This window comes from Chaetura pelagica, unplaced genomic scaffold (assembly GCF_000747805.2).
Source record: "Chaetura pelagica isolate M959 unplaced genomic scaffold, ChaPel_1.0 scaffold7, whole genome shotgun sequence".
In the NCBI taxonomy this organism is placed as follows: domain Eukaryota; kingdom Metazoa; phylum Chordata; class Aves; order Apodiformes; family Apodidae; genus Chaetura; species Chaetura pelagica.
The window spans coordinates 845875-859958 of NW_009953920.1; the positions used below are offsets into that span (position 1 = coordinate 845875).

The 14084-nt window shown below is 39.6% G+C and overlaps 1 protein-coding gene across 1 annotated transcript in view; it reads left to right on the forward strand.

Moving 5' to 3' along the window:
• Positions 1 to 14084, forward strand: part of SUGCT (succinyl-CoA:glutarate-CoA transferase) — a 318738-nt gene that overhangs the window by 8590 nt on the left and 296064 nt on the right. The gene's annotated exons all lie outside the window — the stretch shown is intronic.

Below are 14084 nucleotides of genomic sequence, written 5' to 3' on the forward strand. Positions count from 1 at the left end.
GAGTGAGTTTGAGTTACAGAAAAATTAGGAGGCAGCAGCCATGTCAACAGCTTGTAAGTTGTTCAATGTTGGCATTACTATGCCAGCCTGGCATGCTCCTGGTAGCTTCTAAGGAGCCAGGATTGACTGGGCTCCTGACAGTCTGTTTTAAAATGGTCAATACCTCAGAATATTTATTTATTTGTGCAACAGTTTTACTGTACCAGTTTCTAATCTGGGAGCCTCAGTGCCCTTTACTGCCTGCAAGCATCTCTTTCTTCAGAATGATGTTGTATGTTAATAGAATTTTTATGTTACTATGCTACAGTCTATTGCCTGGTAAATGAAATGGTAGAAGAGTTGTAGCTACTTTATAAATTATGTGAAGAATGGAAAGAAAGTAGACATATGAGTATCATGAACTGCCTACATGAAAGAATAATTTTAAGACTGAAAAATTGCTTATGAAAAAAACAAAAAAAAACACCCCAAGAAATTATGATTAAGCACTACAACTAAAGGATCTATGCACGGGAAGTCTACTGTTAAAATACAATTAAATTAAAACAGAGAAATTGCAAATGTTTTCAGATTGGTTTAAAGCCTTAGTTGCAAACCTGTGATGCCTCTGAATTCGGGAAGAATAAACGACTTTGGCTTTTTGATTACTGAGTATTGATGTCATTTAATAGGAACCCAATAGCACTTTAGTCTGCTTGTGTGGCAAACGTCTGAACAGGATGAGCAGAAAGGCAATATCATCCAGAGCTTGTGGAGAATCTCTTTGTTTAAATACATTTTTAGGTTGGTCAGTGGCTAGTTACCATCATGTTTTTCATATTTGTTTGTGCATGTAATCTTACAAATGGAATCTGTAAAGTGGTTTGTATTTGCTTTTTTTTGTTTAGTGGCTGTACTCATAATTGATGAGAAAGAATATAAAATTATATCCAGACTACAATTTATGTGAGGTAGCTTGGCTTTTGCATTGGTAAATGTTTTTCCATTCACACTACATGTCAGCTTTAGAGTGCTTTAGTATTTTATTGATAATAGACAAAAACCCTACTTGAAGTGAGTGTGTAAGGAAAGATACAGAATTACTGAGTAGAAACAGCCTCTTGAGTCCATCTAGTGCAACCCCTCCTGCTCAAGCAGGTGTAGCTACAGCAGGTTTCCTAGGACTGTGCCCAGCTGGGTTTTGTGTATTTCCATTGCTGCTCTGAAAAACATGTCCTAGTGTCTGACTAGGACAGTTTTTACCCTCACTATAAAAAGTCTTTGCCTTGTTCAGGAAAATTTGCCCATTGCCTCTTGTCCTGTCGGTGGGTGCTACTGAGAAGGATCTGGCTTCCTCTTGCTCACTCCCATTGGGTGTTTATATACATTTCAAAGATTCCTTTGAGCTTCTCTTGTTTAGGCTGAAGAGTCTCACCTGTCTTGTTCTGTCATTGTGTGTCAGATGCTCCAGTCCCTTAATCATCTTTGTGGCTCTGTGCTAGTAGCTCCAGTAAGTCTGTATCTGTCTTGTACTGGGAAACTCAGAACTTGACACAGAACTCCAGATGTGGCCCACTAGTGCTGAGTAGAGCAGATGAATCAACTCCCCAGCCTGCTGGTGAAACTATTCCTAAGGCATCACAAAATACTGTTGGCCTCCTTGGCTACAAGGATGAGTGCTTTTTTGTGTCTTGTTTAAGTGCTCCCTAACTTCCTCCACTAAGAGTAATTCTCCTTCTAGGACAAGGTGACCTGTTTAGTGGATGAAGGAAAGGCTGTGGAGGTTTACCTGGACTTTGGTAAAGCCTTTGATACTGTTTCCCACAGCATTCTCCTGGAGAAACAGGTTACACATGGCCTAATCCAGTGTACTTTTCACTGGGTAAAAAGAATTGCTGGATGGCCAAGCCCAACGAACTGTGTTAGATGGAGTTAAATCCAGTTGGTGGCTAGTCACAAGTGGTGTTCCTCGGGGTCAGTGCTGTGGCCACTTGTCTTTAATATCTTTATCAATGATCTGGATGAGGGCATCAAGTGCACCCTCAGTAAGTGTGCAGATGACACCAAGTTGGGAGGGAATGTTGATCTGCTTGAGGGCAGGAAAGCTCTACAGAGGGATCTGGACAGGCTGGATAGATGGGCCAAGGCCAATTGCATAAGGTTTGACAAGGCCAAGTGCCAGGTCCTGCATTTTGGTCACCACAACCCCATGCAATGCTACAGGCTTGGGGAAGAGTGGCTGGAAAGCTGCCCAGAGGGAACAGGACCTGGGGGTGTTGGTTGAGAGTTGTCTGAAAATGAGCCACCGGTGTGCTCAGGTGGCCAAGAAGGCTAAATAGAATCCTGGCTTGTATCAGAAATAGCAAAACTAGGGAAGGGATTGTCCCCCCCATACTTGGCACTGGTGAGGCCCCACCTTGAGAACTATGTTCAGTTTTGGGCCCCTAACTGCAATAAAGACTGCAATAAAGAAGAGGAACTTTATGTTCCTCATAAAGTCTTATGAGGAACATTTGAGGGAACCGAGATTGTTTAGTCTGGAGAGAAGGAGGCTGAGGGGAGACCTTATTTCTCTCTATGACTACCTGAAAGGAGGCTGTAGTAAGATGGGAGTTGGTCTCTTCTTCCTAGTAAAAAGCAACAGGACACGAGGAAATGGTCTCAAGTTTCACCAGAGGAGGTTTAGATTAGATATTAGAAGAAAATTCTTCACCAAAAGGGTTATCAAACATTGAAGCAGGCTCCCAGGGTGGTGGTTGAATCAGCATTCCTGGAGGTATTCAAAAGACATGTAGATGTGTTGCTTAGGAGTATGGTTTAGCACTGGACTTGGTAGAGTTAGGTTAATAGTTGGACTCTGATCTTAAAGGTCTTTTCCAACAAGTATGATTCTGTGATTCTGCAAGGTCTTTCTTGCTGCAGGCTTTCCCTCTAGTATCAGGGATCTCCAGCTCCTGAGGGCCATCTTTCCTGGTAAATACTGAGGCAAAGAAGGCATTAAATACTTCTGTTTTCTCCACGTCCTTTGTCACCACCTTCTCTGCCCAACTCAGCAGTAGGCCCACATCTTCTCTGGTCTTCTTTCTGTGGCTGAGTTGTTTGCATAATGCTTTCTGATTGCTTTTCATGTTTTTTTCATAATTCAGCTCCAGATCAGCCTTGTCTTTCCTAGCCATGTACTTGCACGATCATACGGCAGCTCCAAACTCCTTGGTCACTTGTCTCTGCTTTCACCTCTTGCACACTTTCATCTTGTTGTCAAAACAAGTTGGACAAAGATAATATGATCTTGCTGTTTAAAGGTCCACATGTAATGCATAATTTATTTATATTACACATAATGGAAAATACATAAACATTAAAAAAAAACACATAAATGCATAGCTAGAGATTCTTTTAACGTTCATCCATTATCATATTTTGAGAATGAAGATGTTTGGGAGGTAAGAGCTAAGTAACATTTGTCAGGCACCTGCAAAACAATCTGAGATCTTATGTTTGGTTAAGTCTTGGACATCAATCAGGTGTGCAAAAAGGGGACATGAAGACACTAGAAGAGATGTGATTTAGGAATGTTTAGCTTAAAAAAATAATTCCAAAATCAGTGAAAAGAAGATCAGGTTGTTAAAATACTTGCTGATATAAATTGCTTAGATTAGCAGCTCAGATTAAAATGTGAACACCTATGGGAAGAGACCAAGAACTTTTTATTTGCTTTTCCATGTTAAAGAAGGCTAGAAAAACTGCAAAGGAGGTTGGTAAGGTAAAAGCATTAAAACATTGTCGTGGTTTGGGCCCAGCACAACAAAGGAACAGCCCCATGGCCACTCACTCAACTTCCCCCCCCACACTCACTCTGGGATGAGGAGGACAAAGCTCCTGGGTTGACACAAAGGACAAGGAGGCTTCTTCACCGATTAAGGTCCTGGGCAAAACAGACTCAACTTGGGGAAAAATAATAATAATTTAATTTCACACTAATCACACACACACCTAGGACACAGACAACACACAGAGCAGGGCTTGCATATGTTACCCCACCCCTCCCTTCTTCCCGGGCCCAAATCCCTTTGTTCCCGGTTTCTCTTTCTCTTTCCCCCCAGCAGCACAGGGGGCAGGGGATGGGGTTTAGAGTCAGTTCACAGGCTGGTGGTTCCTGCTGCTCCTTCCTCCTCAGGAAGAAGGATTCCTTATGGTCCTTCCCTGCTTCCCCACGAGGTCCCTCCCATGGCAGAGAGTCCTCCACGAACCTCTCCTTCCTGAGTCCTTCCCACCAGGCCCGGAGCTGCTCCAGCCTGGGCTTCCCACAGAGTCACGGGGGCTTCGGGAACAGCCACCTCCCCTGGCCCGGGGTCTTCCGAAGCTGTGTAATCAGAGTCCACTGGCAGCAAATCCTCTGGCCACAAAATCCAAGTCCAGTGACCAAATTCACCCCTCCTTGCACCTTCAGGGAATGTTCCACCATGTTCCTCTACGAGTGCAGGGGCACAGCTGCCATCTCGCCATGGGTTGCAGAGAGACTTCTGCTTGGGCACCTTCTTCCTCACCAACCACCAACACTGCTGTCCTCCTGCACAGCTCTTCTGCCCCTCTCCTAGCTCTGATCAGGTGTTACTTCAGGTCTTTCGTATGTCAATCGCTGAGGAGCATCTGTTGTCCCTCTAATGGATCTTTGGCTGGGTTGGGAGCAGGGGGAGCTTCTCAGATGCTTACTGGAGCCACTCCTGTGGCTCCAAAAAATCCCACCAAACCAGAACCTTCCACCCCTCACCTCTGCGAATCACATACAAAAAAATCAATAAAATCTACATTCAGCACAAAAGTTTTCACAAGCTTCACTCACACCACAAAAAAAAATTAAAAAAAATTAAAAAATTATGTTGTCCCAAACCATGACAAAACATCTTTATGGCAACTAAGTTATGCACAGGACTGTTTATGATGGGGAAGGTTAGGGAGTTTGAATACTTGTGCCTTTTTCTGCAAGGGATCAGTTTGAGAAAGTTTGTTCATCTCTGTATCCAATATAAAAGTGTTTCAGAATAAATTGGTAAATGAGTATTTATGAAACACCTGCAGCAGTATATTTTAAAAAGGTGAAATTTTGGTCTGATCCTGTGTTGTTAAGATATGTCATAACTTTACTAGTGAAAACACACACAAAAAAATCTAACTGATTTAACTGTTCCTGTAAAACATAGGAATGAATTCACCTTCCTTTTCTGAAGCAAACAGTGGACCTAATTGGCAATCCTTTGATTTTGCAAGACCCCTCTCATCTGTGTTGCTTACTATTCATGGTGTTTAAGTACTTATCTTTTTCTTCTGGGTTCTTGAATGTGGAGGCCTATTCAATAGTGAGATTCTGGGCACAGATTTGTCTGTAAGGAGATTTGTCTTGGAGGTTTTAACTCTGGGCATTTCAATGTTTGACCAAGAAAAACCCAGGTCTATGCAAGTTGAGGCATTTGAGTTGGATGGCTTGTTTTGTAAGATTCCTACAGAAAGCAGGTAACCGCATTCTAGAAGGCCATGCTTTGTTCCCCCCTCTTGGGGCTGGATCTATGCTTGTGAAAATGTAAAAGGGTAAGGATTTGTATGGAAGTGGAATGAACTGAGACACACTGAATCAAGTAGGTTCCTGAGCTCAGATGTAATATTTCAGATAGAAAGAGACTGAGAATGCAATCAAAGTTAATTTGGTAACACCGTAGAAAGTTATGTGTTTATACAATGTCTAGCTAGGGATATGGAAAATATGAGTTAAGGAAGATCCAAAGAGAGGTATTGTTTGTCAGATGTAAGAGATGTGCTGGCCTGGAATGTTGAATTAAATGGACTAGTTGTCTTCCCAAATGTTGAAAATTGCTGAGACAAATTATCTTGGTTACAGCAATCCCTTTTACATCTAAACAGTGGGATTTCATCCATCATTTGGCATCTCACAGGCTGGAAAAGAGATAATAGAAATATGTTAGTTCTTAAGCCCTTTCTGGTTTGCGAGTCCTGTGAAGGATAACTGGTACACAATATAAGATGAATTATGTTCTGAGGCCTTTGAACAGAGCCATTGGAATGGTTTATGCTGTTTAACTTAGTTCTGAATATGCTTTTTAAGGGTGTATTTTATATATCGTACCTATTGTTAACAGACAAAATTATGTTGGTCATTGGTAAAGACTCTCATAAACAGTATTACAGATGTGAGAATATGTAGAGACAGACATTTTGGCATAACATTTGATAATAAATAAGTAAGCAAAAAAAATATCTGTCCAGTATGTCAGAATCAGTGTTTTTTTCAACTTTAGTTTTGTTTTGTTTTTTTTTTCTGGGTTTTTTCTTATTAGTCAGTATACATGCTGAAGACATTACAGCTGATTCATTTAATAAATTAAAAATTATTGCTGGACACTATTCCCCTTATCCAATTAGTTAATTCATTAATGAGACTGGAAATAATCTGGAATGTTTTGGTTTCTTATTTTTGGAACCATATTACCTTTCAAGTTTAAACTTCATAGGTATGGAATGCAGTAAATAAACTAGTAATTAGAAGGAATAGTTTTCAGTGTACAGTATAATTTGTATACCAGCTGCAATCAATATGTCTTTCAGTTTCTTGGTTCTTTTCTCGTTCAGTTTTTGAATGCAAGTATAAATAAATAAAATTGAGTATTAAAACTTCCTTAATTTTAGGGGCCTCCAAAAATATGGAAAGTAGTTTTCTGACTAGCCTGTACTATATCTTTTCTTTCTACTACTCCAGAGAGAGTGTGCTCATACAGTTGTTGTTCTTGTTGCTATGGTTGTTATGCTTTAGAAGGGTGGTGCTTTCCCTTTTTAAAGACTGCTATCTGTGACAAGATGTGTGTGAATATATGAGTCTTGTAATTTGTCTTCAAACCTCAGAGATGCTAGTTGATAGCACTGACAGCCTTTTCTTAAGGGCTCACCTTCTAAAACATTTTTATCCCAGTCACTGGTGGGATCAACATTCTCTGGCTGGGCTGTGCATATGTGTTTACAGTGATGGTAGCCATTACCTGGCTATGGATTAGGCTATTTGGCATATCCTTGAAGTGAATAAAATACTGAATGAGTGCACTCCTTGTGTTGCTATTCTTGTGTGTCCTGTTACATAGGAATTTCTATTTCATACTCCTTGATGTTGGGGCTTTTGTGCCTTTGGAGTATATTGCATTTGTCATGTGGTCATGAATGACTCATATGTGCCACCTGTAATATAACAATACCTGTATGTATTCAATTAAACTTAATTTTCCTTCTGGGTGGTAGGTAAATATCATAGAGATGTCACGAACTTACTCTTCATTTATTACTTCCTTTGGTCTCCTTGCTTCAAGTTGTGGCATCACCATGAAATGTAGCCACATCAATCCCATTTCTAGTATGTATGGTTTGTCCTAGCCTCCCATTGTCCTTACTTCTGGTGGCCTACAGAGTAGTATTTCTATTAGCCTTCCATCTACATGATGCCTTTATGCCATCTTCTTGGTCTTTGTGTCAGCTCTTACTTCCTTTCCTTCTCTTTCTGCCCTTCCTAAGCCATGATTGTCCAGCTCAGCCAGTTCAGACTCTTCACCTCTCCAGTTCAGTTCCTCACCGAACATCAGTTCCATTACCTCCTTTGGCTTCATGCTTATGTTTTCCTACCAACTTCTTTTTCCAGCTAATTGTGCTCTCCAGTCCTTCAGAACCTTCATTGTAACCTTTCCCCCCCCTCTCATTTTCCACACTGCAGTGCTAGTAGGAGCCGAGCAGAGGGAATAACTTCTTACTATGCTTAGATTTTGTGTGCTCACCACATCCACAAGAAGTGTGCACAGTAAAGATAAACAAAAACTGGGCTAGAGCATGCTCAGTTGGTCTATGGGGACACCATACATGTATTTGTCAGAACAAATTGCTGGGGGCTGTGTGATATAACAGAGCATGCACTTCATGGACTGAATCTTTGGAGATTTTAGCCTTGAAACACTAACAAATATTTCCTCAGAGAGTGTGTATTTCCCATCCCCCGTGATACTTTAAAATTTCTAGTGGAAATAGGCACATATTGTAGCAGAATGTAAAATCTGGAAGACATGCTACTTAGAAGTCAGAAGATAAGTTGTAAATTAGCATATCCAGAATTCAGCAGATTTTCTTAAATACAGGAGTAATGTTTGTATGGAAGCACCTCTTTCTAAATTTTGGACTTGTGTTAGGGATAGTAAAATGGTGTACAGTGTAATTTTTCAGGAAGTCCAGGGTTCACGTGTAGGTGAAGAGTTTAGACATGGGTAAGCCAGGTGCTGTCTCCCTTATGACATTTTGGAAGTCGTGATCAGCAAATTGAGTTTCTTACCCAAACAGCTCTGATTGAACGTATCCAGCCCTGCAGTGGCCGTTTGCAGAGTTGCAAGGATTTTCAGGACATTTCCCAACTTTCCTGCTGCTTTCTGTGCTCTCGAGCTCGAAGTTGGCTTTGCTGAGGAGAGTAATCTTAGAATTAGTTTAAATATAATAGATTTTGACAGTTCTGGGGTCGAGAATTTTTGTTGGCTGGTTCAAGTAAAACATGTACAGATCCCAGGGGAGCGACTGTTGCTCTGGGTATGGTTTGTGTAGCGCTTCACCCAAGAAAGTCACAGTTTATTTCTGAACAGGAGGGGGCACTGTTTAAAAGGATAACTGTTGTCAAATCAAAGCAAAGTTTTTCCCCTCTTAAAGCCTCTGAAAGCAATGTTTTGAAATGATTTTGTAGTTTGTGTTTGCGTGATGAAAGCTATTCCTCTTAAGTTTTCTACCCCATCCCCTTGCTTTGCTAATTTGAGTGAATTGTGCTTACTCTTCTCTTGTGGATAGGCTTTATCAAAGATAGTGTTCCTCAATTTTTTATTTTGTCTTTTCCCTTTCTTTCCTCCTCCTTTTCCAGGAAGTAATACTTTCTGTCATATGCAGGTTGCTTTGTAGGTTGCTCGTGGCTTTACAAAATCTTTACTCAAAATTTTATTTTCTGTAATTTAATTTCTTAACATTAAAATAAATGTGTTGCTGAGTTTTCTGCCTTTTAAAGAAATTCTACTCCTGTAAAGACTTTTTGGTGTATTTATGCACGAAAGAAATTGAATGCATAATGATAAAATGATAATAATAAAAGTCTTAGAAATATTCTTAGTTCAACCAAAAGAAACTACAAAGGTCAGATTTCTGGGATTGGTGTTTTTATTAACTAAACTGTGTTAATGCTGTATCAGATGACATTTCTTGTAGATTTGCAGTCTCTACCTCAGATAACTTAGTCTCCACTCTGAATCTACAAATACTTTTTACTAAACTATTAATTTGTTTGTTGGCCAATAGTATTGTTGTAAAAAGGCAAAAAAAATGAGGTGGAATGAATGGCAAAAGTTTTATAGGAGGAGTGTTGTGTGTCACCTGAGTTTCATATGGACCTGAGCCTGAAATTGTTGCTTATGTAGCTTTTATTTAATGTACATAAAGTCCTTAAGATCCACAAATGAATACTTTTCTTCAAAAGTAATAAGTAAATCCTTTGTGTCTCTATAGTGAGTCTGATCAATCTGTGAGAAGGAAAATAATTCTTCATTCCACCCATCTGCATAAAAGTTAATAACTTGAAAGAACCAGTATTTAGTACTTCCCAATACATCTTGTTTTCTACTGATAATTTGTAGTGGCTTCTCATGAGAAGATGGAATGTTATAATTTTAATGCATATCCTACTTTGCTTCTAGTATTTTCATAACAGGAAATAAAAGCCAACCACAATGTGTTTTTGCTGGGCAAAGGCTAGCTGAATAATTCTTCACATCCTTTAATTTGTGAACTAACTGTGGTAAAACTGGGAATTGCCTTGGATTAGGTATGGTTTGTAGACTCCCTCTTACCAAATTCTGACCTATTAAAATTACAGATAACTTGGAGTGGCTATGTCTTCATGGCCACTCCTTTCCTTGACAATTGATGTTCTTATGGTTTCTAGATGGTTATAGTCTGGTTATAATCACCTGCTACAAATGGATAGATTACCTGCCAACAAAATGATAGTTCCTACTTAAATAAAATGTGTGTATTTCATACAAATTGCATCATTTGGCAAAATAATTTCCTGGTGCTGTATATTGTTATATCATAGAAGTAGCAAATGAAGTTGGATTCAGAAGCTGGTTTAAGCAATCATTGCAGTTGTCACTATGTAATAGCAACTATAGAAATAGTCTTGATGATGAATCTGTTCAGAAGTTTTTAACATTTGTGACCCAACATTACTAAAAAGAGAATTTTTTCTTTTGTAATTACAAAAGAGGCAAGATTACTCTAAAGCTAGGCACAAAAAATTAGAGGGGGGGAGGGGGGTGAAGAGAAAGCAAAAAAAGTCTGCATAGCAAAATGCATAGGTTGGTTGAGCCAAATAGGCCAAATAGCTAGTGCAAGCAGAATGGTGTGCAGAATGAAATGGAAATTAGTAGAATTAACTGAGAATTTGAAGAGTTAAAACATATTTAAGGCATGAACAGTTTGGAGAATGAAGTGATTAAGGAAGCTGGAAACTGCAAAAAAGAGGATTGGTGTCTTGGTACCAGTCTTCACTAAAAGATGTTCATAGAGAATTTTTCAACAGAAGTATTGTTTTCTAAGAATAGAAGATACTGCACTGTCAGAGATGAGTATGTCAAAAGAGGCATTGTTAGAACAAACTGGTTGTTGTGATTCCAGTAGCTCTTGATGTGGTTTAAGAACAAGGAGGCAGATGTGGAAAACTGTGAACATTGTACCTCTCTCAGTTAATCACAAAAATCAGAGGTTTGCAAGCCTTGAGGTATGGACTAAAATGCTGACAGTGCTTAAATAAAGCAGTTTGGGGAGAACAAATATGAAGCTTCTACCTGACCTTGATTTAGTAAAATTAGAGCCTTCCAGCTTTGGAGAAGAAAATAAAGTCTCTCCAATCTGTTAGTTTTTGCATTATGCAGTTGGAAGATGAACAGATTAAAGACTTAAGCTATCAAAAAAAAAAAAGAAAAGATAGATTGAGGTTTTCTGAGTGGGCAGTTAAGAGAATCATAGAATGGCTTGGGGTGGAAGGGACATTACAGATCATCCAGTTCTAACCCCCCTGCATGAGTGGGGACAAGTCCCACTAGACTAGGTTGCTCAAAGCCCCATCTGACCTGGCCTTGAACACTTCCTGGGAGGGGGGTATTCACAATTTCTCTAGGTAAATTCTTCCAGGGTCTCACAACCATCACTGTAAGGAATTTCTTCCTAATATCTAACCTAAATCTAGCCTTTTTCACCTTAAAACCATTCTGCATTGTTGTATCACCACATGTCCTTCTAAGTAGTCCATCCCCAGTTTTTCTGTAGTCTCCCTTTAGGTACCAGATGGCCACTGTAGTGTCTCCCTGGAGCCTTCTCTTCTCCAGGCTGAGCAGTCCTGGCTTTCTCAGACTGTCTTTGTAGGTAAGGTGCTCCAGCCCCCTGATAACCTTCATGTCCCTCCTCTGGACTCACTCCAAGAGCTTCATGTCCTTCCTGTGTTGGGTGTCCAGAACTGGGCACAGTACTCCAGGTGGGGGTCTCAGGAGAGCAGAGGGGGAAAATCACCTCCCTTGACCTTCCAGTTATGCTTCTTCTGATGCAGCCCAGGTTGCATCATGTTTGGCTTTGAGTGCTATCTGAAGTTAGTAATCCAGGTCTAGAGATAAAACAGTCTATGAGAGCATTGGTGTTATATAATGAATAACTATTGGTATTTCATGACTGACAGGGATGGCAATACCTCAGAACTGAAAAGGTTGGAAACCTGAATTATTTTTTTCCTAAAAATGCTGCTGTGACCAGAAGGAACTGTCTTCCCAAGGCATTCTGTAGGTTTTCACACAGTAGTTCTTAAATAATGATCCTTATAAAAGCCTCAGCAAAACCCCTTCCTTAATGTGTAGAAGTAGCCAAAATTTTACTTGGTATTTGAAGAACTGAGGGTGTTAAGAAAAGAATATGTTAAGAAAAAGTTTGGGAGTTAGTGATGAAGAGTTAGATATGACCATTGGAAAAGCTGATTGGCTTTCAGAAAGTTAAGTAACTGGGAATACTAGAGCAGCATACAAAATAATAAATGAGGCAGATACCCTGTTAGCCACTATTTACAACTACTCTCTGAAGAGTGGTAAAGGCATGTTATGAAACTGGAAGAATATATCTTTAAAGTTGGTAATGCACTGCAGAGAAAATTCTGTCTTTTAATATTCTGCAGTTTCCTGCCTTATTATGTCCATAAGAACTCTGTATTAGTAGAGATAAAAATGAAAGAGTAGACAATTATACACAACAGGCAAAATTACAAAGATATTCAGGGATTTTTGGAACAAGCCAGCAGTTAACTGCTGACTTACTACATACCAAACTAAGTGATGTTGGTTGTTGTGCACCTCAGTTTAAACACATGGAAGAAACTTAATGACGGTCTGATTTTGAGCAAGGTGGGTTATAATCTGATTGCCTTGCAATTTTTAAAACCAAGAGAGACATACTGAATGTTTCAGTGCTTTTCTACCCTGTGCTGATGTGCTCCTTCATTCAGTGGAAATTGCGTTTGCACAATTAGTAACTGGTTCCTTTTGTAGTTAAGAATTAGTTTTATGGCATGCAGCAGGAGCTTTAAGAGGGTTTTAATCTTCTCACATGTAATTACTCTGATACCTGAGGTTTCCATTAATATGTAGTCAAATATACCGATCATTTCAAGACTATATTAATTCTAAATATGAATTTCTGCAAAAACTGGGAACAGAGATTGAATTTATAAAATTGATGGTCTTATGTAGTATGTAGTTCTGCTGGTAAATTCCTTGAGAACGACTTTGGTCTGATTATTTAACTTCTTTCCCTTACCAAAAGTAAATGTTTGAGGCCAGTCAGAATACATTTAGGTCACTTGATAGCCCTGTATAGGAAAAATGGAGCCAGCGTGGTAAATTAATCCTAAAGTGTTATAGCTGCATTGCTTTTGTGGCCTACCTTGTTGATTTATTTGTCATGGTATAGCAGTATGTGCTGTCAATGTATTCTCAGTACTTGTTTGGGACAGCAGTATGTGCTGTCAATGTATTCTCAGTACTTGTTTGGGACTAAAAGATGTTTTTTGTTAATATAAAACTTCAGGAAGTACAACTGTGTCCAGTTCTGGTCTCCTTAGTTCAAGACTCGGTAGAGTCCAGCAGAGGGTTATGAGCATGATTAGAGGAAAGGTTTATGAGGAAAGGCTGAGAGTCTGGAGTCTGTTTAATCTGGAGAAGACTGAGAGGGGATCTCATAAATCCTTATAAATACCTGAAGGGCAGGTTTCAAGATGATGGGGCTGGACTCTTTTCAGTGGTGCACAGCAACAGGACAAGGGACAATGGGCACAAACTGAAACACAGGAAGTTCCATCTGAACATGAGGAAAAACTTCTTTACTATGAGGGTGACAGAGCACTGGAACAGGCTGCCCAGGGAGACTCTTTCTCTGGATAGTTAAAAACTATTTGAATGCAATCCTGTGCAACCTGCTCTAGCAGAGAGTTTGGTTTAGATGATCTCCAGAGGTCTGTTCCAACCCCTACCATTCTGTCACATGGATTAATGGGAGATGGTTCTATGGCTGAGGGTTCTGAAAACTACCCCTATGTATTTAGAGACTATCAGGTTTTATGGATTTGCTTAATTTAGCTAATAAATGTTAAGATAGTATCAGGTCTCTACTTCACTCTATCTTGTAGAAAGCCACCTGTGAAGTCCTCAAACCTCCTTTTGTTTGGCATGAGACCCATTCCAGAAGAGAATCTGCTGCCTCAGGATCGGCACTTTGTGGCCAGTATTTCTTCCCAGAGTAAAATACTTAGTACAGGACTATAAACTGCGATCCTAAGTACATGAAATTTAATTTTTGTAAATGTTACTGATATATAAAACAAAGCAAATATTATTATAACCTTCACACAGTTGGCCACTTTATTGAAACTATTTGATGAGGACCAATGGGAGCTTTTAGTTTCTTTTCCCAGCCCATGATGCTAATTACTATCCTGCTGC